General features: G+C 43.2%; 1 protein-coding gene across 3 annotated transcripts in view; it reads right to left on the bottom strand.

The window, feature by feature from the left end:
* Window positions 1-8931, bottom strand: part of OSBPL8 (oxysterol binding protein like 8) — a 95976-nt gene extending 87045 nt beyond the window's left edge. For 2 of the 3 annotated variants that reach the window (XM_052774297.1, XM_052774301.1), the window contains exon 1: window positions 8792-8931. The gene's annotated coding sequence lies outside the window, so the exon portion shown is untranslated. Of the gene's footprint in view, window positions 1-8717 lie in introns of all 3 variants that reach the window. The other variant, XM_052774299.1, reaches the window with a different exon arrangement.
* Between the last annotated feature and the right edge of the window lie 8036 nt (window positions 8932-16967).

The raw sequence follows: 16967 nt of genomic DNA, 5'->3' as shown, positions 1-16967 counted from the left end.
GTGGCCAGATTTTCAGTCACATTAAATTAACCCTATCTGCTGCTTCAGGTAAGAATTTAACTGCCTTCCTCAATCCTCCTTCTGCCCTGCTCCTTCTATATTACCATAACTTTCATGACATTGCCTGAATTGGAAAAGAGTATAATCAGGGGAAAAAAAAGTCGTCAATAACAGAGAAGCATAGAGCATTGTAAGCTCTCCCTATAAGCAATGGAAATAGCAGAAAAGCACATATCTTATTCAGAGAATTACTCATGGTCTAGCATCTGGAGAGCTGGAAATCACACAAGTCTAAAGACTATTATTCATCCTGAAATTTCTTCTTGTATACCTTGGATCTTGGCTCCCAAATACAAGACCTAAATGACTTCTCCTTCTGATGCACAGACCTCTCTCTTCCCCTCCCAAAGGGGGAAGAGAGCATTAAGAAGAATGACCATTAAGGGAAGAGAGCATTTCTGCATTAACTTCTGCTGCAGCATAACCAGTTACTCAACTGTACAGCTCATACTAGCAAAATTTAATGTATTATCCAAAATTAGACAGAACCCATTATACTATACTCAGAATAAATGTATGTTGGCTGTATAGTGCATGTAACAAGCCCACAGAGACTAGTCAAAGCCAAATTATCACTGCATTTGCCCCAGGTTTACAGTGCAAAGACTGTTAACAAAGGCTAGCTGAGGTACCGTACCTCCACGTGTCAATGTCGGCTGCAAAGAGACTGAGCTATTAAGTACAAGGTATTCACACCGAGTTGATGCCTGTTTCTGACCCAAGACTACAGAACTTTTCCTCTGCGTTTTTTCCTCCCAATAACACTAGCTATTATTTGAGGTCTTCAACAAATAATTTTAAAGATTTTTTTAAATTTTTTTAACTCTGCTTTGGCTTCTATGCAAACTTTGTTTCCTCCAGACTTGGATTAAACCTATTAGTGATTACTCAAAGATTGTTTGCTAAAAGGAACAATAGCTGTGCTATTTTTCTTCAATTCTTGTCATTTTCATCATGTTAATATTTCAACACAGGACCACCCCCTTATTTCTAGGACTAGTATATTAGAAAAAGTTAAAGTTTCCCTTAGTTACCATCCTATACACATCATCCTAATGTCTGTGGATACTGTATTCTGTATTTATACATGGACTATGTATTAATAAGATCAGTGTGTTTTAAGTATTTAAAGTACATATTCTTTTTCTGAAGTTACTCAGTCTTCTAGATCGTAAAAAAAAAAAAAAAATCAGTAATCTTGAATGTCCAATATGCCTCAAAAAGAGCAGTGCAGCAGCTTCCAGGACTAGTGGAAAAAACAGGGTAATACTGGCACCAGTCATATTAGAGCATAGAGCAGGTGACTTCTTCCAAAAACATTAAATTAGACATCCACCTATTCAGGGGAAAAGCGGTCCACTTTCTCAAGTGCTTGGTTGACTTCGCAGGCTCTCTTCACCTGGAAATGACCAAAGCCTGAAACAAAGCTTCCCTGGTCATCCATACCACCTCCACCCACCACCACTCCTAGCAATTACATTTAGTTGAGCTCCCAGTTGTAACTCCACAGAGCCAGCATTCAGTAAAGCACACGAACAAATGCAGGTTCACATTCAGCAGCCAGGGTGTGGGTGGCAGTACAGACAAGGAGTCAGCACTACTGCCATCTTGCTATACAAGAAGCACAAAAATTATCTGTGCCTGTCTACAAGGTGCGAGATACACCAATGGTAAACTGCCTAAGAAAGGCCAAATAAATCAATCCATCGAGCAAATGAGCTGCTTCATTTTCACACTACACATGTGAGGGTGGGGATGAGGGGGAAGAGAAAGTTAAATAGTTCACACTCAGAGTCAGGCCCAAGTAACATAGACTGCGTTATATACGTTAAGTCATAATACGTTTGTTTCAACCAAAACATTTTCCATGCATTACGCGGTCAGTTGCACTACTCTTAATGGATATCTAAACTGGCTCAGTTCACTTCAGAGATACAAATAAACTTGTTCTTGTGATTGCTTTCCACTGGAAAAAATACTGAAAGAAAACATCATGAGAGCTCTCAATTATGCAAAAGAAACTGCTTACATCAAAAGCCTTACAATGGAGCTCTTATCGGACAAAGGTAAAGTCATGCAAGGAAGGAGACTGACGATCTTCTAGAGCCATATTAAATATTTGTTTTCAGGCTGTAGTCCTTCTCTTAGACTAGTTCTCCAGTGACGAACAATGGTAAACCCACTGTCCTGGTACAGTATGGCGCTGCAGGATTCGACTCCCACAGTTGCAAAACAACGAACTGCAGTTTATGCAGACTCACTGGTTTAATGTCTAAACAATATCCTAGCTATCACTTCTGTGTTTAAGAACAGTATTTGCTTTATGCAGCGTAAAGGTTCACAAGTCGCACTAAAACCTCCACTGCGAACAAACTGCCTCCTCCTCTTCTTGGCAGCACTGGTGTCCCACCACGTGAGGAACAAGACTCCTACCCTGCTCCTTTCTACCACACATCCCCAGGCACGGAGGAGCACACCGCAGCAGGTCCCTCAGGCAGCCACCTCTGAGACGGGTCTGGAAGAAACAGCTTGTGCAGGGGGTGACAAACTTGTGCAGATTTATTCCAAAAGCTTTGTGTGACTGAGAGCAGTATTATTCCCCAGCTCCAGGCATCCACTCTACAGTATTAGTTATCACCTGCAGGAACAGACCATGGAGGACCTCTCATGCTGTGGCCTGTTTCAAAGAAAACACAGTGGCTCTCAAGCAGGTATTTACAACAGAATTTAACGTACAAGAATAAAGAAAAAATATGCTATTTAGTACTGAAAAGGGCTTATATCTGCCATCATGTATGTTCATACTGAGTGATCTTTTCCACTATACCGTAACTAGACAAGGGAAGCTAAGCTGTCAAGTAAACGTGTTTCTTAATTCAGCGCCACTTGAGGAGTACCTCATTGCAGATTTACAGCAGCATCATACTTTTTTTCTAACCTTGCAAAGACTGCAAGACTGTAAAATCTGAATATATTAACTAAAAAATGAGATCAGTCAATGCAATATTTAAGCAAACACCCATGTTTTACCTAGAAAAGTACTCACTTTGCCTGTACAAGCATCCTTTTTTACCACATGCCTTACCAGTAATTAGAAAAAAAAATCCACATGAAATTTCAAGCAAAGGAACTTGCTGTGTACCTGGCAACAAGTGTTTCATGAATAGTAAAATGTCACATTTCTCCTTTAGAATGCAGTCAGGAATCTTTTATAATTCATGAACTAGACACCAACTGAACCTATAATTTACCACACAAATCTCATCTCAACAATGTAACACTCTTTCTAAGTAGCATCATCTAGTTATAAGTAGTAAGCTGTTTGTCTTAACTCTCCAAATCATCTATAAGAAATACAACATCTAAAGAACATCTTTTTGAGGAAATATATGCCAACCGCTGAGATGAGGCCCTCTATAGGTACTTAAAAAAAGACCTACTATATATGAGACGAACCCAGGTTTGGAATGATGCTTCTGCCATTTGAAGAGGCAAGTAAATCATTTGAAGGCTTTATTCGTTACTTTGGAGGGGAAAGGAGCCATGAAAAGCATCCTTTAATTTATTAAAGCTATTCCTAAGATAAATAAAGCATTCCTAAGATAAGTAAAGCCCAAGCCACAGTCAAATACCCCACTCAGTTTACTGGGCCACCCACTTCGTATCAGCTTTAAACACATGAATATTAAAACCAACCTATTTTCTTCTGACGTATAATTCCCTAAACAGCCAAAACTGTCAAGCAAAAAAAGTCACATACAATATGTATGCTTCCCTAAGTTGTGCAAGAACACCAAATTCAATAAAAATATTTTTTCACATGTTTAAATGACCAGTAATATAGATGCACTCCCAAGTCCAAGCCTTTTAAAAAGCAACCTGCTGGTCTTTAAAACAACCTTCAAAATACTATGGCTTCGGTTTGCAGGCAAGCAAAAGATAACTCTGGAAGAAACAAGCTGTTTGCCCTTATCTCAACTGAATAGTCATATTAACAGCTTCTGCAGTACTAAAACACAAAGACTGGGTGACAGGATTATTGCACTGGAAAACATATGAACATACAGATAGCATATGAACCAGCCCAAGCTTAGATGCAATGAGAACACTTTTAAACGGATGAATGAAAAAAGAGGAAGATCAGATACACACACTCCTGTATTGCGTCAAAGTCACTGGAACCTTGAGAACTTCCGAAGAGACAGATGTAGCATTTTTAGTGGATGAAGGATCAGTGCTGCACCTTGTGCTGAGGCAACAAGCTGAGATAGAACCTCATATCCACAGTTAAGAGTGTGAAGAAAATGAGGTTTATTTATTCCTAACACCAGAAGTCCAAGCTATTTCCCCAAAATGAAAATCTCACTTCCCAAATGCCTCTTACCATCTGCCAAACACTTTTAGCTGCTCTCAAGAGGCTTCTTATGCTACTATATACATTACATCTGCAACAGATTTTCTTGTTGTACAGATGGAATAAAACATTGTTTTATAACAAACATAGCAAAATACTGCACCAGATTTCAACTGTGTACAATCCAGAACCAGTTACTCTGAATAAAACACTTCTGACTAACGTATCTGCTGCTAATCAGCGCCCTATTACAAGCACTGTTTCCTAAACATCACTCGCTCAGTTTATGGGGTTCAACATTGCACATGCATCTTCCCTTTAAAAGTCAATGTCAGTTCTCAAAACATCAAGCTCCACCAAGTCTCTCTACTATGGTGTGAAATTACAAAAATGAATTAATTGAGACAAATTACTGGAAAAGCATGGAACTTGCTGTTCCCACGAGCTGGCCAAGTGTTTGTTTTAAGATAAAGCTACACAGAGCTGCTGCTGCTGTGTCTAAACTGATGGGAGTTTCTTAGGCACAGAAACCATCTCCTTGATCAGAAGTTAGTTTACAAAAACATTGCCAAAATGATGCAGATTCTCCAAATCCAGGGTCAAAGTAAGTCCACAAAGCAGAAACAATGTATCTCCTCTACTAATTCCCAGTATCATGAAAGTGAATGTTAATTTTTCAAAGTAAATAACTTATTTTTTTCTACTTTCTGGTTACAATTAGACCTTCCAACACCTTGAGAACTTGTGAAAGTCACATTAGTCTCAATATTTGCTCATATGTTTTCAATGGAAGCAAGAAGCTTACAAAACCCTTTACGTTGCTCCAGCTGTAAACTCCGAGAATGACTCTCCACTTTGTGTTAGTGGAAGAGCTGTAAGCAGCAGAGGGAAGGAAGGAAACTATTGAGAGGCTGAAGTTAAACAGAGAGGTTATCAACTTTACCCAAAACACAGAGACAACAGAAGAAAAAAAAAAAAAAAAAAATCACTCAAAATCCAGAAACAGTCCTCTAAAATGAATCAAATCCTTCGGGAAAAACTTTTTGTTGTTGTTGTGGGGTTTTTGTTTGCTTGTTTAAAAAAACCACCAAGACTCTGCCCATCACCTCTTCTATCTTAAAACAGATGTATTTCTGAACTATATTACCATCAACTACCTGTTATAATAAAAGTTAATTGAAAAGGCTGTCTAACAAAACAGAAAAGCTTTATTAATTCAATATCATTACAACCACATCGGAATGGGGGGCGGGGGGGGAAGACAGTTCACTTGGTAAAGAATTGTTTGACATTTAGTAGTAGTATTTTTTACTTCCTCACCAATTCACCGAAACAGCTTAGGTGAAGAACTATGCTGTTTCATTTCCTGTAAAAACAGGGACTGTATAAATACTTGCCTTAAAGAGCTTTCAGCTACTGCTCCCCTCCTCCCCAACAGTACACCTGCCATACAAGCAAGATCTTCATTAACAGCATACTGTATTATGATCCACAGTTTACCCACCACGATTTCCACATTACAGTTTGGGGAATAGGATCAACTTCTGTGCTTGCACTGCTTCTATCATATTGCACGTACTGAAGAAAACCCCACACTTTTAGGTAGCAAGATTATCCCGTTTCCCAGAAAACAGCTGCCACTATTGCTTCACTGAAGGTCTTTTTCTGTCTTCCTTCACAATTCTCTAGTTTGTCAAGCACTAGAAGTTGTTCTGTGTTTAATCATAAATTTAAATAACCCAGAGCCCAATGCAGGTTCATTAAAAAAAACCCAACCAAACAAAAAACAAACAAACCACACTGCTAGGCCCATTTAACTATATGATGGCATGTGATTTCTGCAACAAATTTATTTTCTGTTCCAAAAGAGAAGCCCAAGAGACTAACAGATAAATTATTTGACAGATAGCCTAAAGTGACAGCAATTTCACAGCACGGGGAAGGAGAAGGGACAAAAACCCCTTAGAAATCTCCCCTGTACACTTCAGGTACCAGAAGTTGTGCAAAACGCAGTGGGGGGGGCAGGTGGTAAAACAGTAGTCAGCGAAGAGGTGAAAGCCTAATAACTGACTTGACAGAGTTTATCAAAACTTGGCTAGGTGGTCTATGCAAAGATTTACCGGAGGGAAAGTAGGCTGGAACACAGCTTCACAGAATACAAAACATGCATAGTTTCTCGTACTAGGTAATTGCACAAACATTCCTTTGAAAGCGTAAGAGCAGACAAAATGAAAAGGGTAAGTACTGCATCACCCAAGACACATCTTGATCAGTTCAACAGAATTTAAAAAAAAAAAAAAAAGCAATCTAAAAGAGAGCAATCTTCAATAAACTTTTTTCCCCCCAAGATTACTTTCTATTAATTTCAGGATTTTATTTCCCTTGGAAGTAAAACCCTGAGATAATACAGTAAGCACTAATGAAAGAACAGCAGCACATCAGTCTGACTTTATTGTGATTCAAATCCCTGTAAAAAGTGTACAAGTCCAACACTTTTTCCTGCAACATCAGAAAATTCCTCCTTATGTTGTAAAGTTAACAAGCTTTAACAAGCATTTATAAAACAGAGTTTGAAGTACCCCAGAAGTTCACATTTGTGGGCAAAAAATCATGAGCTAGATGACTCTTTTCTGAAAAGTCAGTTTTTAACTAATTTTACAGAACAGCATGTTTAAAAGGAGCTCTTTTCCCTGCTCCATGATTAAAGTAGGAAAAAAAGAAAGATCTATTCATCACTAGATCTAAGTTAGATGTCTCAACAAATTTACTTTACTTACAACACCTTCATAACTCTACAACAATAGAAAAATTAAGCCAAAGAGCCCACAAGTGACCACAATTGCGCATCTCTCTTTTTGCGACTAGTTTCAATTTTGAAGCAGACTGCGTTAAATCAGCATCTGGAAAGGAGGGCTCTACAGCGGAGTTATATACTCACAAAACAAATTACTTCAAAGCTCAGGAGTTTTGATGAAAAACTAGTGCATGGCTGAAACAACAAACATCCTCAGAAGTTTGCAGGGAACTCTAAAGTGAAACAGCACACAGAATTTCACCAGTCCCTTCTACAGCTACTCGATAGCCAACAAGTGAAATCATGTTGTTGGCCTTCTTTCCCCTTCATTTAAGGCCAGTACTATATCAACTCTGAACTCTCACTAGCTGGAGAACAGACCTCACAAAGACAAGCAGGGAGCAACACCCCATACACACGTCTCCCACACTTGCCGTAGACTAACAACTCGGTATCAACTACTGTCTTTTCAAAACTTTGCAAATCAGGTTAATATTAAACAAGCATCAGCAGGGCCCTAACTGTGTAACGCTTAATGGATCAAACAGATTCATGTCTCCTGTGATTAAGTTGAAATGAGTGAAGTCAAAACTTCCAGATGAAAATCAGCAGTTTTAGAAGGTTTCCTGTCCTCGGCCCGAAAAACTCTGTTTTGTTCGGACAGTAGCTCACAAGCAGCAATATCTCGTGTTAGAAACACCTTCAGTGACACACAGGAATTGATGGCTTTCAGAAAATCTCAGGACTGATTCCTCTCAGAAAATGCATTCTCTACAGCATTTCTATAACATACAATTTACGAAGACTATTATTTCAAGCTAAGGTCTGAAGCTCGTCCGAATTATCACCGAGTGCGTTAAGCAAAACGCCTTCAGACAACAGGAGAACGCACTCTTTTGGAAGCGAGCCATTTATAAGGCCTGCTAATAAAGATACAGAAGAGCGGCTGGCAGCAACGAGGGACTAGGGACAGTAACAGGGATTTAGGTTTCATTCCCCGGGGCGTTGCTCAATCAGAAGATTATTTCCCCGGGGCGAGGGGAAGGAGGTTACCGACAATCAAAGGAGCTAAATTTTACCCGCGTTCGGTACTTAACCCGACTGTTTTCAGACCGCGGCTTGCGGGTCCTCGCCGGCCCAAGGAGCGCACACGCCGGTCAATAAAACCCAGGCGACCGTGAGGTGCCTCCGCCGAGGCGCGGGGGCTTCACGGCGGCGCGGGCTGCCGGTCCCAAACCAACCCGAGCCTTAGCGCGGCCGGCGGCTCGGCTTCCCGCCGCGGAGACACCCCCCCCACCTCCTCAACCCGAGCGCCAGGCCCAGCCCCTACCGGAGACCCCGGGGGGGGGGGGGGGTGCTCCCAGAACCCCCCCCCACACACACTCACCCCCCCCGGCAGCGCAGCACCGGCGGGGGCCTGGCCGCGGACCTCAGCGGCAACCCCCCCCCCCACACACACACCCCCCTCCGCCGCGAAGGCTGCGGCGCTGCCCCGCGCCCCGGACCCACCGCTGCGGCACGGCCCAGGGCCCGGCGGCGGACCCCCGCGCTCCCGCCGGGCTCTCTCTCCCGCTCTCTCTCACCTCTCCCCTCAGCCGGGTCCGGCGGGAGGCACGGCCGGTGCGGGTACGGGGGGGGGGGGGGGGGGGGGGTGCGGCGGCCGGGACCCCTCCCCTCCCCGCCGCGGGCTCCGCCTGCCGCGCGCGCGGCACCGACGGCTCCTTCCCTCACACACGCACGCGCGCGCGCGCTCCCGGATCCCCCCCTCCTCCCGCCTTGCGCGGCGCGCGGTCGCCGCTTGATCCCCTCATCCGCCGCGGCGGCGCGCCCCGCCCCCTCGGCTGCGAGGTCACGTGTGCGCTCTTCTCCCCGCCCCTCCCGCCTCAGCCGTTAGCGCGGCCTCGGGGTCGGAGCCTGAGGCGGCCCCTGGAGAATGGCGGGGGTGCTGGAAGGACGGAGCGATAAACCACCCCGGGGCGAGGACGGGGTTTAGTGGCGGGGTGGGGGGGGGGCTGGCAGTCGCTGAAGGGGGCTGGAGGAGGAAGGTCGATGTGGTGGCGGAGGCGGGAAGCGGGACGGCTCTGGATCTGTGAAGCGGCTGAGGGGCTGGGGAGGGGGGGGGAAGAGGGTCCAGAGGTCGTTCCACAGGGAGCAAAAGGCAGAATCCAATCCGCAGGGCGAACCCAAAGCGTTTTGGGAGGGAGGCCTAGCTGTGAGGGAGCAGTACTTGTGTCTTACGAGAGAAAAACCCTTTTTTGTCCAGCGGCACTATTCCTTCAAGTATAAACTGTGAACTGTGCTGGGAAAAGTACAGTCATAAATAGCACGGCAGCATTGTATTAATCATCAAGTGTGGTATTAAGTAATAACGTAGGCAGCCAAAAAGTAGTAACAACGGAAATAAAATATGCTCTGAACAATACCCATAAATCAGCAAGAGATGCGGTCGCCAGTTAACACACCAACAGGAACCCCGCTCTGGATTTTTTTTTTTTTTCCCCATCTCAAAATGTGTCCCCTACTAGCAGTTTTAAACATGCTCCGCTGTGAGCAGCTTGCGCATGTTACCGTATTTAAAATAAAATCAGTTGTGTACCTCGGGTTTTCATCACCTGCCAGTTGAGCTAACTGAAAACGGTTGCAAAATGCTGAATAACTTTTGGAAATGCTGAGCATCTTCTTGCCACTTATTTCAAGAGAAAGTACTGTCAGTACATTCAGAAAATGCCTGGCACCTTCAGCACTGACCTGCTAACTAATGACGCAGAAAACTTGTCAAAGGATTAATATTTCCAACTCTGAAAATAAGGCTTCTAGCTCAATCTATTTTTCATAGAATTATCTGCTGTACCTCATTTATGTAGCAGTGTCGCTAGGAGTCCATTATCTTGGGCTAATGTTCCACTCACGTTCTTTTCATTTTGTTCCTTCAATAATCTGAGTTAATTAAAAGGCTGAGTATTCTTTCCCCAGTATTTTTTTCTTTTTAATACTTCTGTAGAAAGATATGTATATATTCCTGACTGTGGAAGATTGGTTTTTCTTCTCAGCGATGAAGTATAAAATGTTGAAAAATACGGAGAACAATTTTGTTTTCATCATTAGATACGAAGCTTCTTTGTACAAGGCTTTCTATAATTAAACAATCTTCTACTTCTCCCCAAAGGAGGGCCCTGGAATGAGATAATTCCCTTTGAATTATCTCAAATTATCCACGAGTTGTTACACACATGGGCTTTCTCACTGTAGAGCTTTCATTCAGAAGGCTGGTCGTGGTCTAGCGAATGGGCCGAATCTCGCTTTGGGAAGCAGTCCTGCTCATGTGTGTACACGTCTTGCCTTGTGACAGAGCAATTCTTTTAAAGCTATTTTCAAGGACACCGTATTTCACACTTTCAGAGCTCCATAAAAAACATGGAGTTCTTCAAGTCATGCTAAACACCCGTGGAGGGGTCACAGTTCCAGATGTACAAAGTATGTGACACCAGGCAGTTGTGCACAGCTGGGAATTGGTTCGCTTGGTGAGTATGCCAGATGAATCCATACTATGCCTTTTGCTTCTCCTGGAGGTCACCAGTAAACCGTTACTCATTCCTTGCAGTGCTTTCCTGTCTTTATAGAGTTCTTGTATTCCTGTCTGCGATAGAGGGGGAAGGCTGGCGGCACACCAAAGCAGCAATAGCTTACGGAGAAGCTCAGGCAGCTTCAACTGATGTTTTCATAGGTTGCACAAAGCCGCATCATGTCACAGAAATTCTGCGTTAAAGGACCTCTTATAGCGAAAATGGGGGGAAACGACCACAAAGTATCACATTTCCAGATTTGAGGACACAGAGCACTGATAAGTAGTGGGAGTTTGTACCTCACTCATCAGGGCTGTCAGGTGGAAGAAATACTTCACTGTCACCACAAACACATGGACTGGGGAAAGCATTTGCCTGCATTGTGTGCATCCGTGACCACGTATAGAACAGGAGGCCCACAGGTAGCAGGGGAAGACTGATCTATTTTTCCTGCGGGAAGGCCACAGATCCCAACCCCTGTTAACATGGGGATCAGGAAAAGGATGTGGAAGCTGCTGTGTGAAAGGGGGGAAGCTCTGTTCCATCTTTGAACTAGGCTTTTAATTAGGGCATATTTCCACCCCCTTTAAAGTAGCAGGAATTCAGGTAACTTAAGAGTGGACCTGACGTTTGAGGTTCTCAGGGAGCAGCAAGAACAGGACTGTTCCCCAAGGCACAGGTGATCTCAGAGCCAAAGTAGATAACCTTGCTGGCAGGGCAGGGACCTCGCTGCCCAGGACCCCCTCTCACAGCACCTAAGCAGGACAGACCTGGAGACAGAGGTCACATTCAGCCAAGAGTCCAGATCATAAGGCAATATCAGGATGAAGAGAGAGGTCCAAGGTGAAGCCAGGAGCAAAATCCTTCAGTTGTGGTTAGGATCAGGTCCAGCAACCACCAAGGCAGATCCACAGCAGTGAGACCAGGCTGAAGTCAGTTCACAGATTGAGACCTGGATCAAGAATTGCTACAGCACAGACACAACTGCACTGAAAACAGTACTCTTCTAACACAGCTCAGGGGAGGATTGAAGGCCCGGGGCTGAGCTTAAATAGAGCTCCTGGGGCCGTGGGTGTGAGTAGAAGCTACAGGTGAGGCTGCTCGGAGCCATTAAGGCTCATTAGTGCACTCAGGACCCACAAAGAGTTCATCTAGTCCCTCTCTTCCTTACAGGGTAAAGTTTGCAATAATATATTGAAGCAAGCCTTTCACCTCAGTTACCTACAGCTGCTCCTTCCTGACTCAACTCTTGCAAAAGGAAGGGTGAAATGGTGAGCAGAAGATCTGTATGCTAGACATGAGGCTCAGCCGTGGGCAAGAACAACTTCCATCTGGAGCGTGGGAGCTTATGACAGTGCCACCAACTCACTGCTCCTTCCAAGTTTGTGTGTTCTCCACTGCATGTTCAGAAAACAAGATAAAGTACTTTAGAGATGAAGGTGTACAACAAAAAGGCAGAGCGTTTTGTTTTGTGGTTGTGCATATCTTTGTGGGCTATGTTTAGAGCTGGTAGATGCTAGAGGAATACAAACTAGCTCTGTTCAGAAAAGAAGATAAGAAAATTTGTATTGTTCTCAGATAACATACTTGCAGAGTCACTAAAGGATTACTCATTGTAATCCTGCTAGGTGTTATCTTATTATCTAGTGGTAACACATACCACATGGGGCTTTACTGGTAAAACAAAACAGAGAAAGATTAAAAGCAACAGCAGAGTCTGAAGTAAAGTGAGAATTCTGCAGTCCTGGCAAGGGAGCCTTCTGCACCCCCTCTTTTTTTTTCTTTTTGGTTTCTCTGAAGTGGATACTATAGCTTCCTGCTACATCTGTAGGTGCGAACAGCTCTGAAAATTGGAAAAAAACTCCTTGCCAAACCAGAAATAAACTAGAAATATTGTATTAAAAACATTACTATGAAAGATACAGCAGGTTTATGTTTTCAGGAAAGTTGTCCTTTGCTTGCTCTTCCTGGAAGTTTCAGCTTCCCACATCTCTCAAAGAGAACTGAGGCTTTTGTTCTCAGCTTAGCCAAAAAAAAAACCATTTTAAATAAAAGTTAAAATTGGGCTCTTAGTCATAATTAACAAAGCTTGGTTATAATTAAAAAGCAGAACAGCAAAAGACTTTTTAGCTAAATGTTCACCTAAAATGGTTTTAGCCTCTTCTTATGGAAAGAAAACCAGTTTCAGAGGTCCTCCGTTGCCCTCTGCGGGAGAGCCTCAGCACTGCTTGCAGAGCAGTCAGCTCTGCAGCCCCTCAACACTTCTTGCTTCAGTGTGTTGCTCTGCTCTGTTTTGGAGAAATTATCTGCATTGTGACATTAGTAAAATTAAATTAAATTTAAAATTTTAATTGAAATTTAAAAGGACTATTACTTGGTTGTAAGTACATTGTTCATGATAGAAGACAACGTTTAGTAGTAGCCTTTTTATCATGGAGTTTGGTAATGCATGGCTATTAGAATAAATGTTTTGAAGCTTTAAAACTACAGACATTACTAATACTGGTTTGAGCTTCTGACTTGAAGTCAGCATGGTTGTACTAATAAAAATTAAAAATAAGATGACAATATTTCAACTTGGATTCTAAAAGCTGTGTTGCAGGTATCTGAAGTATTTCTAATTTACCTTACAGTAATTCTCATTGTCCTCAGTCTGTTCACAGTTACGAATGCTATCATTATGAAATTACTTTTGTCAACAGTCATCCATAATTTACTCCAGTCATTCATGGGACTAACATAAAAAAAAATTAAAACTTATTTTCCACTGTTAGATCACATTTTTATTTTATAAGATGCTGGAACTACTCATTCTGTCACAGGCATTTGCACTCCAGAATGCCATTATGTATGTTCCTCCTTTCCTTAGATCTAAGCTTGTCTGTATAAAATGTCAGTCCTGCTCATCTGCATTATATTTAGTTATTTAGGACATGATGTTACAGGATTTTTAATTCAACTCAGGCATTTTTCAAGTGCCAGCATATTTTTATTCTTTTGCATCCCCAGTGTTCAAGTATTCTTAGCCCTGATCTGGTTTGTCATTTTTGCAGTTTTCAGTATGCTCTTGTCTGACAAGTCCTCTTTAAATATCTGCTGTATCAGCTCCTCTGCTGTCTTGGAAAAACTCCTTCTCCCCATGTGTCTCTTTTTAGCCTCCAACTTTCATGTAAAGAACCTCACATTTCTCATGTACAGTGAACTGAGCTTGATAAGATTATATTTAGCTGTATCAGTAGGATTTTAATCCAGTAATCCTGCTGAGAGGAAGTTCGTGGCAGCAAGGACACCTAATGCACCTGTTTCACCTGCTACTTAGCTTGCATACCTTTGCAGTCAGGTTTCTCAGAACTTTTTGTTGTTAGTATTTGGTATTGTGAGGAAATAGAAAACAAAAATGCACCGACTCTTGCACAAAAGGGTAAACGTACATAAAGGATGTAAGACATTCACGTGTCATACAGAACGTCAGCTCTCTTCTGGGTCTGAAACAACCCTTGCCAATAATGAATTTCATAGCTCTTCATTGTAAGGCTCTCTGCCAATACCAGATGCATCAGGCTTAAGTGACACCATCAGACTCGCTCTTCCCAAGGTTTGAAACATTTCTTTTTGTTTTGGGAAGTTCAGATTGGCCAGGGTCTTGGAGGGGAGGAGGGGACCAAGGAGGGAGAAGGTGAAAGGCCCCAGTGCACTTCTTTTAGCATACAGTTGTATCTGATTGACAGCAATATTGACCAAAACCTGTTCAGGCCAAGAATACACAGTTATTAATGAATCCAGATCTGAACTTCACGGTTGAAGAGTATAGGGCTGGTTCTGCACCATCATATGTAATTGCCAGTTGTTCCTAGGTGGAAATGGGGATAATTCTTCCTCTGCCTAAAAATACTTAAATGATTAATATCATCCCCCACCTAAAAAAGTGAAAATATGAGACACTCACTGCAGAGGGAGGAACTTCTAGTCCTTGTAATGGTATTACAGAAAACCAAAGTGAGTTGCTGAACTGGACCACTGTAAGGTTGATGTAGCAGGGACCCATCTGGAGACGTGAGCCGATACGGTTAAAGTTGTTCCCCCTTTATTGCCCAAATAGCGTGCTTATATACCTTGTCAAGCTAAACATCAGTGGTCCACGCGCCAAAAGCTAAAATATAATTGGTTATACTATCTCTGTCCACGCGCATAAACATAGGACACAATTGGTTATACTAACCCTGTACACACGCCTAAACATAGGACACAATTGGTTATACTAACTAAAACATGCGAAACTTGTCTCAGCCTAATTGGTTAAGATAAACTGCCGAATTGAGGTTCTTCGTGCCAAGTTCCCTTTATCTTGGAATGTGCACCTGTGTTCTTCTAATTGGCATCTTTCTTTTTTTTGTCTTGTTTATTCTGTTCAAGGCCTTCTAAAGGCGTCTGGAATACTTTTGCGACCGTTAGCTAAATATGTGTCCGCAACAGGTTGAGATCAATCTAAGTTCTTCTCAGGCTGTTAGCCAATGCTGACAGGATGGGATTCTTGCAGGTGCTGTATAAGGCTCTGGAATGTTTGGTCAAAGTCAAGTCCACTGCTTCCAAGGGTATTTTTATGTCAAGGCTTTGTGGTGCCAGTCTTTTCCTTGTCCAGGCACATCACCTGGACTGGACCATCACAACTGGATTTCTTCACAGAACATTGACTGCAGAAGCACTAATTCATTGTAAAGGAGTTGTGGCTAAAGGCCACAAAGCTGGTGGCCAGGACCACTCCTGCGGGACTACATGGTGGTAGTCTTCTGCACAGGCTATCCCACCTGCCTGACTGCTGTCATCCATGTGTTCTTTTTTCAGATGCATACTGTGAACAGGGACTCCCATCTGATCCTAACACTTGTCCTTTGAAAGCTTGCCATTAAGCCCCTCATTTATCTGCCACCCCCTGACTCCAGGTGCTGGGATGTTAGACTGGAAGGAATGTAAGTGGTCCAGCACTTACTCCATACTTGCATGGCTTGTCAAGAGTGCAAAGCAGCAGCTTTTACAGAGATCTGTGGGATTACTGGAGTACCATTGTGTACTGGTTTTGGCTGGGAGAGAGTTAATTTTCTTCACAGTACCTCTGATAGCGCTAAGTTTTGGATTTGTGACCAAAACAGTGTTGATAACACACCATGTTTTAGCTGTTGCTGAACTGTGCTTACTCAGTGTCAAAGTCTTTTCTGCTTCTCCCCCCACCCCACCAGCGAGCAGGCTGGGGGGGCACAAGAAGTTGGGAGGGGACAGAGCCGGGACAGCTGACCCCAACTGACCCAAGGGACATTCCAGCCCATAGGACGTCATGCTCAGCACATCAAGCTGGGGGAAGAAGAAGGAAGGGGGGGATGTTGGGAGTGATGGCGTTTGTCTTCCCAAGTCACCGTTAGGCGTGATGGAGCCCTGCTGTCCTGGAGATGGCTGAACACCTGCCTGCCCGTGGGAAGTGGGGAATGAATTCCTTGTTTTGCTTTGCTTGTGTGCGCAGCTTTTGCTTTACCTATTAAACTGTCTTTAGCTCAGCCCACAAGTTTTCTCACTCTTACCCTTTTGGTTCTTTCTCCCATCCCATCGTAGGGAGAGTGACTGAGCGGCTGTGTGGTGCTGAGCTGCTGGCTGGAGCTAACCCATTGGCACAATTCCTCCACCACATGTCAATTTTGCAGGAAGAAAGACACGCGCACATTAAGATCAAGGTGCTCTGGGTTGAACCTTCTTTTCCAGAACTTCTTGCTGACATGTTCTTTGTGTTTTCCTTCTCATTGTGGACTCTCATACAGAGTGGAAGAAAACATACTCAAAGTCATAAGCCTGTCTTCCAAAAGGAGATAACCTGCTTGTGGGGGGAGGAAGGGACTTCCATAGCTGTGAGGCTCCTTTCTGATCCCTTGCGAAGTCAGTAGGCAATATCTGCTGGTCCCTCCATAATAGGCTTTTTATCAAGGCTCTCTTCTCAGTCTCCTTTTATGGTTCTTTGTGTTCCCTGGGATGATTCTTTCTCCTATTTTTTCGATAGCTGTCTACTATATTGGATGCAATACCATTCTATGGCCTAAATTTAGACAAAAGTGAGTGCTTTTAACTCAGTGAGTCCAGGCCCTTCCTTCTCTCAGACCTATTATCACTTGCTGGCTAAGCAAGCCCATTCAGCTAGACCGTGACAGCTATGAGC

Source organism: Harpia harpyja, chromosome 23, assembly GCF_026419915.1.
Source record: "Harpia harpyja isolate bHarHar1 chromosome 23, bHarHar1 primary haplotype, whole genome shotgun sequence".
NCBI classification, from domain to species: Eukaryota; Metazoa; Chordata; class Aves; order Accipitriformes; family Accipitridae; genus Harpia; species Harpia harpyja.
This window is presented reverse-complemented; position numbering and strand designations above follow the sequence as displayed.